This window comes from Podarcis pityusensis, assembly GCF_964106645.2.
Source record: "Podarcis pityusensis genome assembly, chromosome: 12".
NCBI lineage: Eukaryota > Metazoa > Chordata > Lepidosauria > Squamata > Lacertidae > Podarcis > Podarcis pityusensis.
The window spans coordinates 44,116,504-44,130,981 of record NC_138037.1 but is presented as its reverse complement, the minus strand read 5'-3'; the positions used below and the strand labels follow the sequence as shown (position 1 = coordinate 44,130,981).

At 44.6% G+C, this 14,478-nt stretch overlaps 1 long non-coding RNA gene across 2 annotated transcripts in view; it reads left to right on the top strand.

Moving 5' to 3' along the window:
* LOC308459568 overlaps positions 1–14,478 on the top strand; it is a 194,028-nt gene that overhangs the window by 61,040 nt on the left and 118,510 nt on the right. The window contains exons 1-2 of one of the 2 annotated variants that reach the window (XR_013978158.1): positions 12,164–12,810; positions 13,343–13,438. The exons of the other annotated variant lie outside the window; for it this stretch is intronic. This is a non-coding gene — a long non-coding RNA (uncharacterized lncRNA). Of the gene's footprint in view, positions 1–12,163; positions 12,811–13,342; positions 13,439–14,478 lie in introns of those variants that run through there. 2 annotated transcript variants of the gene reach the window in all.

Sequence of the window (14,478 nt, the reverse complement as noted above, 5' to 3'; positions counted from 1 at the left end):
GTTACATACGCTTCAGGTTACATACGCTTCAGGTTACAGACTCCGCTAACCCAGAAATAGTGCTTCAGGTTAAGAACTTTGCTTCAGGATGAGAACAGAAATTGTGCAGCGGCGGCGCAGCAGCAGCAGCAGGAGGCCCCATTAGCTAAAGTGGTGCTTCAGGTTAAGAACAGTTTCAGGTTAAGAACGGACCTCCGGAACGAATTAAGTACTTAACCCAAGGTACCACTGTAATTTCAAGCTGGCTTGCTTCAACAAACCATTGTTAAGTTAACCACAATTTTGGGAGTACAGATGACCTAGCATGCTGTAGCTAATCAAAAATGGAAGGCAAAGTTTGCTATCTTTTCCTTGTGGAACTTGCAAGCCTGAGAGCTCGGGCTCCTAGCGTCATTTTCATAAATGGACTCGCGCTACTTCTGAATCTGCCCACTGTGTATATGCTCAAAGGCACTCACATCTTAGCTACCCGTGACCTTGAATTGACCAAGCCAGACTCTGCTAGCGCTGAGAACAAATTCTTGTCTAAGCCCTAGCAAAATGTAAACTTTAGGTGTTAGTCTGAAAATCCAGGAAGCAGCCAAGTCCCTTAACGTCTTGGCAATGACACTTGGTTCATATTAAAAGCACGTATTTCAGTATGTTTCTAGACTAAGGCTAGTGATCTCAACACTTCAGTACTTTGCAGGTAGAGATGCCATGCACATCAATAACACCAAATTAAGACATTTGGCATGGACACAGCTGGATGGTCTGTGCCTCAATTAGTCTGATTTAAAAGGCACCCCAAAGAATTTCTGAATAGCCAAAGAGTAAGATAAGATATTTGGTGGGTAAAGCTATTGTCTTTTGGGTAACAGATGAATAATCGATGTGTGAGATGAAACAGGGAAAATGTATCTTTATCTCTGCAGTGACTGATTAATCTGTCTTGTTGCATTAAAATGGAAATATATTTCAATTTCATAGTTATCTCAAAGAATTACATTTTGCTCACAAATTAATGTCCTTTACCTCAGTTTGAAAATGAATATGTGGGAGGGGAGAATATTGTTTTACATTTTTTCCCATTCTCTCTGTCCTCTACCCACCAACCCACCCAAATCACATTACCGGGTTTTCTTCTTCTGCATATTTCTCAGTATTTACTTTTGTTTTTTAAAAATAACAAAGCTACAGATTTGGCACAGTTGCAGGCAGATGCATCGATCAAACACACAACACAATGCTCTAGCCGCCTCCTCAAAAGCAAATCCCTAAATCAAAAATCTCTGACTCAAAGGGGGCTTCCTCCTAGGTTAGGTGGATAGAAAATCACAACTTCAGCCTCGGTTCTCTTTGGATTCACAAAGTTCAAATTCCTCAAGCACCCCTGTTTTACAGGTCGCTGCTTTTATTTTTCAGTTTATTTTTCTCTCTGACTTTGTTACGACAGCTTATTCCGTTTCCCTTTTCAAATAACTTACCCTTCTGGAAAATGGACGCAAATGAACAAGGAACTTCATATAGTGAAAAAATCTTTCTTTAACTCAGTGGGCGTTTCACTCTCTTAAAAAATTCCAGTGTCAGACTACAAACCAGGGCATTTTTTTTCTGTGAAGTTTACCTCATTCTAACCTTTCCCTTTTTTCTTACCATTCTGAAGGCCTTGCAAAAAGTTTTGCATCTACCTCGAACTGTAGGAAAAGAAACATTCCTTAACAAGCAGTCTAGCTTTCTGCCAAAATTAAGGGGTTCTTGTTTGTTATGGCATGTCTCTCTAACATTGCATTTCCATTCTCCGCTGGGGTAGTGCAAACCCTGCCATTGACTTGAAAATAATTAGATAGTGGTAGCAAGGGTGTTTTTCTTCCTTGCTCTTCAAACTAACAATTCGACTCCCTTCAGGAGCATCAGACTTTCAAAGTGAATAATGATGGACTTGAAGGAAATATCAGTATGGATCCCAGCAGCAAGAATCTAGCTCAAACATACCGGAATCCAATTTTCCTGGGGAGAGCAGCTCTTTCTTTTAAAGCCACAATAATCCTTCCTACAATGTATGATGTAAAAGGTAAAGGTAAAGGGACCCCTGACCATTAGGTCCAGTCATGGACGACTCTGGGGTTGCGGTGCTCATCTCACTTTATTGGCTGAGGGAGCCGGCGTACAGCTTTTGGGTCATGTGGCCGGTATGACTAAGTCGCTTCTGGTGAACCAGAGCAGTGCACGGAAACGCCATTTACCTTCCCACCGGAGCGGTACCTATTTATCTACTTGCACTTTGATGTGCTTTCGAACTGCTAGGTTGGCAGGAGCAGGGACCGAGCAACAGGAGCTTACCCAGTAGCGGGGATTCGAACTGCCGACCTTCTGATCGGCAAGCCCTAGGCTCTGTGGTTTAACCCACAGCGCGACTCGCGTCCCAGTGTATGATGTAGCTGCACGTAATTAAATGAAATTAAGCTATAGCGGTGCTTTCTGAGCTGGCACTGATCTTTCAACGCATAACTGTCCAGGACAGGATATCCAGACAACCTCCCCACCCCAAGTGAAACTAAGCAAGGTCAGAGGCGGAGCAAGGTGGGGGAGGACTGCTCCGGGTGTCATCTCCAAGGGGGGGGGTGATATTCGGTGCACTGCCCACCCGCCTGCAACTCTCTCCTATCCTGAGCCGTCGGGGGAAGGGTGGGAGCTATGCTACTTTGCATAGCTGTCAACTTACAGATTTGAAAATAAGGGAGCAGCAGCCTCGAAAATAAGGGATCAGCAGCCAAAATAAGGGATTTCCTCCCCCCCCCCATGTGCCCGGGCTCCAGACAGACCTTTTCCCCGGCAAGGGTGAGCGGGCCGTTGATGACGTATCCATCCGAGCACAGGTATGTTCGACTTCTGAGCCCCTCTGAGCCAAAGGCAGAAAGCCCAGCCAGCAGCCAAACGAAGCCTCAAGCGGTGGTTCCCACAGCACAGCAACCCAGCAAAGGGGATGCAGCAAGGGAAACCACCATCACCTCTCCGCTGGGAAGCGCCGAGCAAAGGCGAGTCCCCAGGCAACGCGGCTGATTTGATCGGCACAAGGCATGCAAGCTCCACCCCCCAGTCATTCTTAGACTCCTTATTGGGTGAGCAACGCAGCCAAGCAACACAGTTGGAGCCTCCCTCCTCTCTGGCCAGCAGGGAGGGAGGGAGAGGAGCTGCTTCCTTTGAAACCCGGGAAATTTAAGGGGCATCATCAATAAGGGACAGCAGCGGGAAACAGCGCTGGGATAAGGGACCATCCCGCCAAATAAGGGACGGTTGACAGCTATGCCACTTTGCTGGCAGCCTTCCCTCCCCTTCCCCCTTCGTTTTGACAGCCCTGCTGGAGGAGGCCGGCAGAGGACAGGAAGGAGGTAGGCAGGCAAGCAAACAAGCGGAGGGTGTAGGGAAGGAGAGAAGCAGAAGCTCCCTAAATTTAGGTCCCAAACCCTCTAACCCCTAAAAAGCTCAACAACTTTGCCCAACCCTCCCCCCCCCACAAAAGCTCAAACTTTGGCCAGCCCTCCCCCCAAAAAGCTAAACAACTTTGGTTAATCCTTCCCTGCAAAAAGCTGAACAACTCCTCACACTGACAATGGGTAAATCACAGCCAGTCTTTTTATACTGTGAGTAGACCACAGTCTCTTGGGAGTCCAACTAGATTTCAATGTTGGAGGAGGGGGTGTGACAAGAAATTTTTCGCACTGGGTACCACCTGACCTTGCTACGCCACTGAGCAAGGTTGTTGGGGATCCTTGATCACAGCATCAGGACTCAGCTACATTAGTAAAGTAAAAGTGTTTTATATGCCAGGTGGCGCTGTGGAGTTCCGCCTTTCACCAACGTGATTTCCCACTGTGAGGTTTACAACGCATTTTGTTGAAACGCTTTTTTGATGTGTCTAGATCCAGCCCCAGTCTCTTTTGAAAAACAGCCCCTAGGAAAGCTAAAAGATTAGATCACAGCTATGGTGTTAGTGGAGGGGGAAACCCTTTCACACAAATGTGAATGCACTCCCAATCCCTCTCTCTCTCTCTCTCTCTCTCTCTCTCTCTCTCTCACACACACACACACACACACACAGTGCCAGATTTATGTATAAGCTAAAGAAGCTATAGCTTAGGGCTATTTAAAGGATTTTAAAATTTGAAGAAAAAAAACTGGATGTACATTTCCAAAATATAAAATAAAATACATATTTTGGTAAAATACATATTTTGTTATGTGCAAATGGCTTTAGATACCTACTAGGTCCATAAATTACCATATAGCATATAATCAACACAAAAAACAGCGACAATTTGTTGTTGACAAAGGACAGCTGGACATATAAAGGGCCCCATTACTTTCAGTAGTTTAGGACCTCATCAAACCTAAATCTGGCCCTGCACATACACAATACTGTATGTGGTGATTAAAGGTAAAGGGTAAAGGGACCCCTGACAGTTAAGTCCAGTCATGAACGACTCTGGGATTGCAGCGCTTACCTCGCTTTACAGGCCAAGCGAGCCGGCATTTGTCCGCTCCGCAGACAGTTTTTCTGGGTCATGTGGCCAGCATGATGTGGTGATTAGGATGGGCAAATCTCTCAGTTTCAGTTTCTCCACATTCCTCATTTTCCAAGTCTAAGTTCATTTATCCACATTCTCACATCGGTTTGTGGTTATTATTTTTTAAAGGCCTCATGAAAATGTGCATTTTAGTGCAAACCTCTCTTCATGTACAGGTGCTCATATGCACCTTTCCCTGAATGTAAACATTTTTTACAAACTCATCCCTAATGTAGTGCATTTTCTGTAATATATATACGTTCGTATGCATAGTTTACCCCAGTATATGCATTCTGGCTACAGAACTATTTTCTCTCCTTGGGATAAAAATGAAACATGACTGTGAGAAGTTGAATTTGAGTCTGGCAGTGGCTCTTCTCATCTTATATAGGACCATGCTGTTAGCTAGAAATAACCCCCATTGTTCAATTTGGCTTGCTCCCAAGGAAGCAGACACAGGACTGCAAGCACAATCTCTTTTAGGAAACTGATATTATTGAGATGGCAAATAGCAGTGGCAGCAGACACTGATATACTTGTTAAATAGAATACGACCGTCATAACCTCCCCTAACTGTTCTTGCAGGGTGTAAAATGTGCAGCTGTGGAGGAATTAACTGATATATTAAACACATTTTATTTGTGGAGAATTATGGGCCTTTCTAAAACTCCTCTGCTCTTGTCACCTTTACCGGGGAACACGGTGATCATTCCTGTCATGCTGTGAAATACAATGAGGAAGCAGGAAAATTGAGTCATCAGTCGAAATTCACCAAAGATAGCACACAATTTGTCAAAGTTACCCGGGGATGTTTGCAAAATCAGTTTTTGCTCAACCTAAGCAAATTAAACGTAATAGCATTTAAGAATGGAGCTCATTTTCCAGCCGGTCCCTCCAGTGTTGTAAAATGTAGAATATGTGATAGACTATAGAAGGTCATGTCCAAATGAACTATATATAAGATTATGTCCCTGTATTCTATCCGGACACATTGGCCCGATTGGTATCACAATCCTAAACATTTGCTCTAGTACATAAAATGATGGAGCAATCCTCTTTGAAATCTGAGCACAGCAGCTTTCTGGACGAGTAGTTGGCACTGTGAAATGAAAAACAAAACGAAAGAAAAGCTAAGAATCTCAGGGACTCTTCAAGACAGGTAACAAATTTATTGTGGTGTTATTTAATGCAGGTTTTGGTTGTTGTTGTTGTTCTGTAATCACACCAGGACACTTAGGGTGGCATACTGCTTCTTTTATTATTGTAGTAATCTAGTGAAGTAGGTAAGGCTGAGAAATAGCAGGCAGTCCAAGGTCACCTTGTTTGCTTCATGGCTGAAACCCTCCTTCAGGTGTTGGCTGGCAAATAAACAAAGGGGCCTGTAGGAATGTGTGGGGCTTGTTCTGCCCTCCCCCAGAGGTGTAGGAAGGTGAGGTGGCACCTGGTGCAGAAAATTTCTTGTCACCCCCCATCATTGATTTTTTTTTTTTTGCCAGCAAAAATAGTTTTACGTTATTTCATATTTTCTTACAAAGGAATGTGGATTGTAGGCCTCTGATAACAAGGAGGCGACTGTGGACAGATACTTAAACCTACAGGATGGGTTGTGTTTTGGCTCCACTGAATTGAAATTTCAGCCTTCACGACATATGAAAACGGCCAAGTAAACAGTTATTTTCGTGGAGGAGGGTCAAGATATTAACTGATATGCATGAAATTTCAGATATAGCTATATAATCCCTAGCGAAGTAAGATAAGACCTTTGGAGCAGGCATTTTTTTTGAAAAAAAAGTTTTTAATGAACTGCCCTAGTAGGGCAGTAATTGTTCTTTTTTGACACCCCCCTCCATGATGGAACCTGGGGCAGACCCCCGCCCCTGCCCCCCCCCCATTATGCTGCATATGCGTCACGAACCGATTAGACACAGAGAAATGATGGGAGGAACCAGTTGGGGGACGCCAAAGGAAAGAAGGTGTCAGTTTTCATTTCTTAGTACAGAAAGTATTGACCTGATGTGTAGAGATCTTTCCTATTCTACTTAATTCAAGAGGGTTCTGGAGGCTTCCCTGTGTGCAAGAAGCAAGCAGAAGATCCATGATCAGTGGCATAGCGTGGGGGGTGCAGGGGGGGCCGGCCGCACCGGGCGCAACATCTGGGGGTTAGGGTTAGGGGGCGCAAATTACTTGCCTTGCCCCGGGTGCTGACAACCCACGCTACGCCACTGTCCATGATGCTTCGGTTGTTCCTTCAGAGAAGCTGAGTACAGCTGGTTTGAACTGGTTCTGTCATCTCTTTATGTCAAGGTCATGCTGACCATAATAAGAGACCAGAAGGAGCCTGGATTTCACTCTCTCTCTTTCTTTCTGTCTGTCTTTCGTTCTGCTGTTCTGTACATAGTGTGCTTAGTGTTAAGCAGTGCTTTTTTTCTTTAAAAAAATATATATTTAAGGCTACTCTCATTTTCCTACTCATATTGAAATACTGCCCCTCAATGAGGCCAAACTTAGATTCACAAAATGTTTAGGGGTATGCGTCCCCCCCAGAAAAAAAAAGCACTGGTGTTAAGGTTTTAGATTTATTATAAGTTGTTGTAAGTTTAAGTTACGTCTGCTGCAACTGGATTTCTTATGGACAGCGCCAATTCTGAATGTACAGTGGTACCTCGGGTTACATACGCTCCAGGTTACAGACTCCACTAACCCAGAAATATTACCTCGGGTTAAGAACTTTGCTTCAGGATGAGAACAGAAATCGTGCTCCGGCGGCGCAGCGGCAGCAGGAGGCCCCATTAACTAAAGTGGTGCTTCAGGTAAAGAACAGTTTCAGGTTAAGAACAGACCTCCAGAACGAATTAAGTTCTTAACCTGAGGTACCACTGGATTGGATTTGTGACCATTATACTCATTTACCTTCAGTAGCAGTAAAGCTCTGCTGGATGAAATACAATTGCCTCTGATCTATTTTTTTGGGGGGGGATCCTGCAATGTGTTTAAGTTGTTACTCTGCTAACTATACATTGGAATCTACTCTGGATCAATGCTGCGTAGACTTTCAATGGCAGAAGGCGCAGTTATTACATCACATGGGTCAATGTTCCGAACAGTTTTTAGAGACTTGATGCAGCAATTGTTACTCTTGGCACAGAATGCATTTGCTGGCCCAGTGCTATAATCTGCTATTTATTTACTTATTGTGACAGAAAACAAAAACAGGACCACCAAGAAATCTCCATGTGCAGAAGCTGTTTTGAAAAGCAAGGGGTTCTGTGGAACTTTCAGTGATGTCCGAGAGTTTAGTAAGGCAAAGTGAAGAAAACTCTACAGACACAGAAAGGCATGTTTTGCAGAACTCTACTGGTTACACATGACTAGAGACTAAGGCTGACATCCAGTTGGGACATCCTGCCTACACAACAGACATTTATCCTTTCTGCTCTTTCCTCAGCCTCACCCCCACACCCTGAAATCTGCTCCAAAGAGTTGAAGGACCTTCTGGAGCAGAATGAGGGAAGGTGCTGCAGGAAGAGGAGGAAAGAGGTTCTATTGTGTCCCCTAGCACGAAATTGGGTATTGTTCCCATAACAGGACAGAAACGCACAGTAACACATCCAACAAACTGCAAGTGAGTAAGCTTCACTCTCACCCCACCCAGTGTCTGAAAAGAGTTGCAGAGCTCTTGCACAACCCTTGCACAACCCCTTTCTCAAATTAAGCCACGAGAATGGATCTTCATTATCCGCCTTCTGCCAGAAGAAATTTCTGGAAGTTTACACAGAAAGGTCAAAACAATTTCACAAAACTCTTACGACTGGCTGATGTGAGACAAAACTTGCACAAGACATCCGCAAGCTTTCCGAGGAATTCAATAACGTTTCAGCTTAATCACTCTCAAAAGCTTAAGGGATTATGCAATTGGAAGCGATCATTTTCACAGAGACAAATCAAAGCCTCGCACTTCTGGGAAGTGCAACAAAGAGCGAGGGATCTCTGACAGCTGTGGAGTGAGCAGCCGCCGTTGTTGTTGGAGCCTCTCTGACTCACAATGAGGTGGACCCAGTAAAAAGCTTTTTAAATACTTGGCAACTTCCGCAGTCGGGAGTGACTCAGGGGTTCATCATCACAAACCTCACTGTGTGCTAACCGACGGAGAAATGTTATGGAAAATAAATAAATAATGCAGCCCCAAAGGCTTGTATTTTTTGCTGGAATTTGGGAACAAAACGCATGGCGCTCACCCTACAGAATGTTGTATACTGACCTCTGTTCCCCCCTACATCAAGGGGTGGCGGTCTGTCTGACCAATGACATTTGTTTATCTACGGATTCATGCCAGGAACAGAAACTCTTTGGAAAACTGCTCAGAAAAGCTGTATCTGCTTTCACCCCAAGCTAGCTGTTTTTTTTTAAAAAAGAGTACTAGGGTAGGAGAGTGCAGAAATGAAAGACAGGCTGCTAAGAGCTGAATTCCCATCTCACCTGAAATCAATGCATTAATATCCCAGAGAGAGCATGAGGTGGTTGTTGTTGTTGTTGTTGTTGTTACAGTGGTACCTCAGTTGTCGAACACTTCAGAAGTCGAACGTTTTGGTTTTCGAATGCTGACAACCCAGAAGTAAATGTTTCCGTTTTCAAACGTGCCTCGGAAGTCGAATGGCTTCCAAGGCGCATTTCTCGATTTTTTCATTGGATTTTGCCAACAGCCTATTGCACCTCAGTTGTTGAACATTTCGGAAGTCGGACGGTCTTCCGGAACAGATTACAGGTACCACTGTATTATTATACCCCACCCATCTGGCTGGGTTGCCCAAGCCACTCCTGGTGGTTTCCAACACATAAAAACATAATATAACATCAAACATTTTAACTTGCTAATACAGCGCTGCCTTCAGACGTCTTCTGAAGGTTGTATAGTTTCTTGGCTCGGGGGTTGCAAAGCTCCATACCCTCCCATGCCTTCTAAAAGTTGTTTAGTTCTTTATCTCCTTGACATCTGATGTGAGGGCATTCCACAGGGCAGGTGCCTCTACTGAGAAGGCCCTCTGCCTGGTTCCCTGTAACTTCACTTCTCGCAGTGAGGGAACTGCCCAAAGGCCTCTGTGGTAGGATAGAATCATGGACTCATGGAATTGTAGAGTTGGAAGGGACCCTGAGGTCCCTTCCAGTACAGGAATCTCAGCTGGATCATTCATAAAAACCTCTAAGGAAGAAGAGTCCACCACTTCCTGAGGGAGACTATTCCACTGTCCAACAGCTCTTACTGTCAGAAAGTTCTTCCTGATGTTTAGTCAGAATCTCCTTTCTTGTAACTTGAATCACTTGGTTTGAGTCTTCCCCTCCAGAGCTGGATAAGGCTGCTGTGGTCTCTGTGGTCTGCCTTCATATGTTAGATTCCTGACAAGAAGCCCATTTGCCCACCATAACAATGACCATGTAAGAGAGGAAAAGCTGTCCTACTCCCCAATATTTCTCGGATGAAAATAGGGACGTCCTATCTAATAATAATAATCTAATAGGGACGTGGGTGGCACTGTGGGTTAAACCACAGAGCCTAGGACTTGCCAATCAGAAGGTCGGCAGTTCGAATCCCCACAATGGGGTGAGCTCCGGTTGCTGGGTCCAGCTCCTGCCAACCTAGCAGTTCGAAAGCACGTCAAAGTGCAAGTAGATAAATAGGTACCACTCTGGCAGGAAGGTAATTGGTGTTTCTGTGCGCTGCTCTGGTTTGGCAGAAGCGGCTTAGTCATGCTGGCTACATGACCCGGAAGCTGTACGCCAGCTCCCTCAGCCAATAAAGCGAGATGAGCACCGCAACCCCAGAGTCAGCCATGACTGGACCTAATGGTCAGGGGTCCCTTTACCTTTATTTATTATTATTTTTATTATTATTATTCTTAGGCAGCTTCCAACATATATAAAACATAACAAAACATTAAACATTAAAAAACTTCCATATACAGGGCTGCCGTCTGATGTCTTTTAAAGGTTGTACAGTTACTTATATCCTTGGCTCAGGGGTCACATAACTCTATACCTCCAACATTCCCCTGATGAAAATAGGGATGTTCCAAGGAAAAGCAGGACATTCCATGATCAAACCGGAAACCAGGATAGCTTCTGTAAATCTGGAAAATAGGGACACTTCAAAGGTCTCGGCTATTGGGAAGAGGCAGCAAGTTGTTGAGCCTCACAGCTTGTGAGGCTTTGCGCTCTGATTGCCTGACGTCTCGTGAGAACTGGGATTAAGGCTGAGATTTCACGAGATGTTGAAAAAGAGCCAGGAATGCAGTCTACAAAGCCCTCAGCCCCTGTAGACTAAGGGTGGAGGAGGAAAGCAACACCCTCATATATCTCTTCCTTCATCACCAGCCTGCTCAGACTTCTTCATGTGTCAAATTTCTCTGGTAGACCAGGGGGCGAGATTATGAAGGCTTGATTACCTAGTCCCTCCGAAGGTGAACTAAGCCTGACCGGACAGTTTACTCTATGGTTTTAACCACTTCATGCATTAATTAGACTTAAGCATGTTAGTTATATGAGGCTGGTTACCTCAGGATTTTAACATAGCCCTACATTGGAAACAGCATATAGCTGCTTCCACCCCCCACCCCTTTTCTCTAATGCATCCTTAGTCAGAATTGCATGTAGGTGAGCAGTTTCTTTTATATCTTACAGGATTGCTGTCAATCTGTGCATCTCTGCCTCTGCTCCTCTAGGCCTGTATAATCCCAGGTGAGCCAGTTTGCTGAGCCCACGTTCTGCATCAGATACAAAGTCCATAACCTTGACAAGGGATTCAAGCAGTAAGCAATCAATGAGGCAAAATCCATTTTGAGAATTTGGAGGACGGAGCAGCTCCTCTTCATGCCTTGCTGAGAAGGCAAAATTATCTCCACAACAAATTACGTTATCGTCTACTAGCAGAGAAAGCTGCAACTTAATTAAAAGGATGCATGCATGTGGCTACGTGGAGAATCTGAGCTCTGGGGAAGTAATCTCTCGGTGTTTCAGCAAAAGGCAGAGGTACTTTGGCCCATTTCCCCAGTTCTCTCTTCTGCATTTAATTCTTCCTGCGTTGAAGTCATGAGTATATGTGTGTGTGTGTGTGTGTGCGCGCACACACACACACACATATGAAGGCAGCCCTGTTTAGGGAAGTTTTTAATATTTAATGCTGTACTGTTTTTAACATTTGATTGGGAGCTGCCCAGAGTGGCTGGGGAAACTCAGCCAGATGGGCGGGGTATAAATAAATTAATAATAATAATAATAATAATAATGCGCAATTATTCTAAAAACAGCTTCTGGTTGAAAGTACAGTGGTACCTCGGGTTACATATGCTTCAGGTTACAGACTCCACTAACCCAGAAATAGTGCTTCAGGTTAAGAACTTTGCTTCAGGATGAGAAAAGAAATTGTGCTCTGGTGGCGCGGCAGCAGCAGGAGGCCCCATTAGCTAAAGTGGTGCTTCAGGTTAAGAACAGTTTCAGGTTAAGAACAGACCTCCGGAACGAATTAAGTACTTAACCCGAGGTACCACTGTACTAATGAATGAAAAAAGGAAAATGTTCAGAAGCCCAGAAATAACCTGGAACGAACAAATTGACTTGCTAAATGTTCTTTATTTGAATCTCTGGAGCTGCTACCAATCAGTGTGGACAATACTCAGCGAGTTGAGCCAATGGCTTCACTTGGTATTAGCCAGCTTCCTGATTTCCTTTGCAAGAGCCTCCAGCCATGACTGTGCTTATTCTTTTGCTGAAAGATACGCTTAGAACAATATCATTGCCTAATGACAGGCTATCGCACTTCAGAATAAACCTTGGCAGCCGCTGTGTGTGAAATTGCAGCCTGCGCACCGCATGGCATCCCGGTGGTCACACGCACGCATTCCCATGCAGATGCGCTACAGTCAAGATGCATATTCCCCCCCCCCAAGCACCCCTCCCACAGTAATTTAACTTCTAGAGACCCTGGAGAGGGAGCTGAACCTTGCAGAACGACAACACAATGTTAACAAGGCATTGCCAAAAAGCTAAGGGGGGGAAGAAAGAGCGACACAGTAGGGGCAGTGATTTTACCCAGAAAAGGTAACAGAAAACAGGGGCTGTCCGTAGTAATTAGAGACAGCTGGATCTCATGAGCTTACCCCTGCGTGATGGACAGGCAGACTCTCAAATGTTATTTTTATAGGACAATACCTCAATCGAATTATACCGTCACAACAGCAGTGTGTTCTTTCAAGGCTCTTTCTTCTGGCCTGAGGTAATAAACAAGTCAGACTCCACAGCAGTATCTTCTATTTATATCGGGAGCTCAGGTTTCTTCTTTGTCACTTCCCAGCACGGCTTCAGTCCCGCGGCCTTTGTGTGCGAGCCCGAACAACCCCTATTTAGGTTTTACATGCCATATTCCTCGTTGGCTCCCTTCGGTGCCTCTTCAGAGACGTCGCTGCCACATTTTCACCTAAGCTAGACAGTTTTTTTAAAATTATATATAAAGAAGGGTTCCTGCCAAGAATGGCTTCAGACATCATCAGGCTGCAACAAGCCAGCCCACCAGTTGACACCGGCAGTTCCTGAAGCACTGTTGCTTCACTGGAAATAGAAAGAAATGCTCCTCATAGACACTTTCTTTTGTCTGGGGTGGTAACATAAAAACAACGGTCTCTTTATTGAAGCCAACTTGATTCCGTATTAAATTAATCACCCGCATCCAAGAGGGGGTAAAGGCTTTAAAGTGAAGCACGGACGAACAGGAAATTAGAGAGCTAAAATTATCTGTTCTGTTCCCTCAGGAAGTCACCTATATGCTGATACGAATTCATGTCTTCTGCTTGTGAAGGTAATCCCACACCCTCAATGCAGACGAGAAACGCTTCGGCACACTCAAAGTAAGCCCAACTTATTTTTCTTTTATTCATTTGTTAAATCTGCATACCGCCCTTTGTCTGTAGATCCCAAGGCGGTTCACAACATAAAAATACAACATGAAAACACAAAATACATGAGAGAAACAAGAACAAGAAACACAAACCCTTAAGCCTCCCTCCCTCCCTCCCCCACAAATACAAATAAAGGAAAAGAGAACCAGGAAAGCTCCAATAGCCCTATTTATTTATTTGTTGTACAGTGGTACCTTGGGTTAAGTACTTAATTCGTTCCGGAGGTCCGTACTTAACCTGAAACTGTTCTTAAACTGAAGCACCACTTTAGCTAATGGGGCCTCCTGCTGCCGCAGTGCCGCCGGAGCCCGATTTCTGTTCTTATCCTGAAGCAAAGTTCTTAACCTGAAGCACTATTTCTAGGTTAGCGGAGTGTGTAACCTGAAACATATGTAACCTGAAGCGTATGTAACCTGAGGTACCACTCACTGTATTTGTAACCCACCCGTTCTCTACAAGGTACCCAATGTGGCACATGTAGTCCTCTCCCTCCTCATTTAATCCTCGCAACAACCCTGTGAGGTAGGTTAGGCTGTGAGGCAGTGACTGGCCAAAGGTCACCCATTGAGCTTCATGGCAGAGTGGGAATTTGAACCCTGGTCTCCCAGGTCTTATTCTCACACTCCAACCACTACGCCACACTGACTAAGTGGCATGAAAAGTCGAGTGACAGAAGGGGAGGAAACTGACAACTTGGTGTGAGGAGGGAATAGACTGGAACAGGACATATGGCAAGAAAGGACCATCTCATTATCTGGATAGGTCACTTCCTGGGGTGAATCTACACTGGTTGGTTTTAACGTTAAAAATGTGTTATAAAAACGTCACAACAGAGGGCGCTGCAAGGCAGCAATCTATTGGCAATGAGAAATTGCATTGAGAGCTATATAACAGGTTTTTTAAAATAGTCTTTAATAGGGTTTTTACGTATCAGTGTAGATCCAGCCCTGGTCACACGGACAAGCAATTTTTGAATGTTTCCAGGGGAA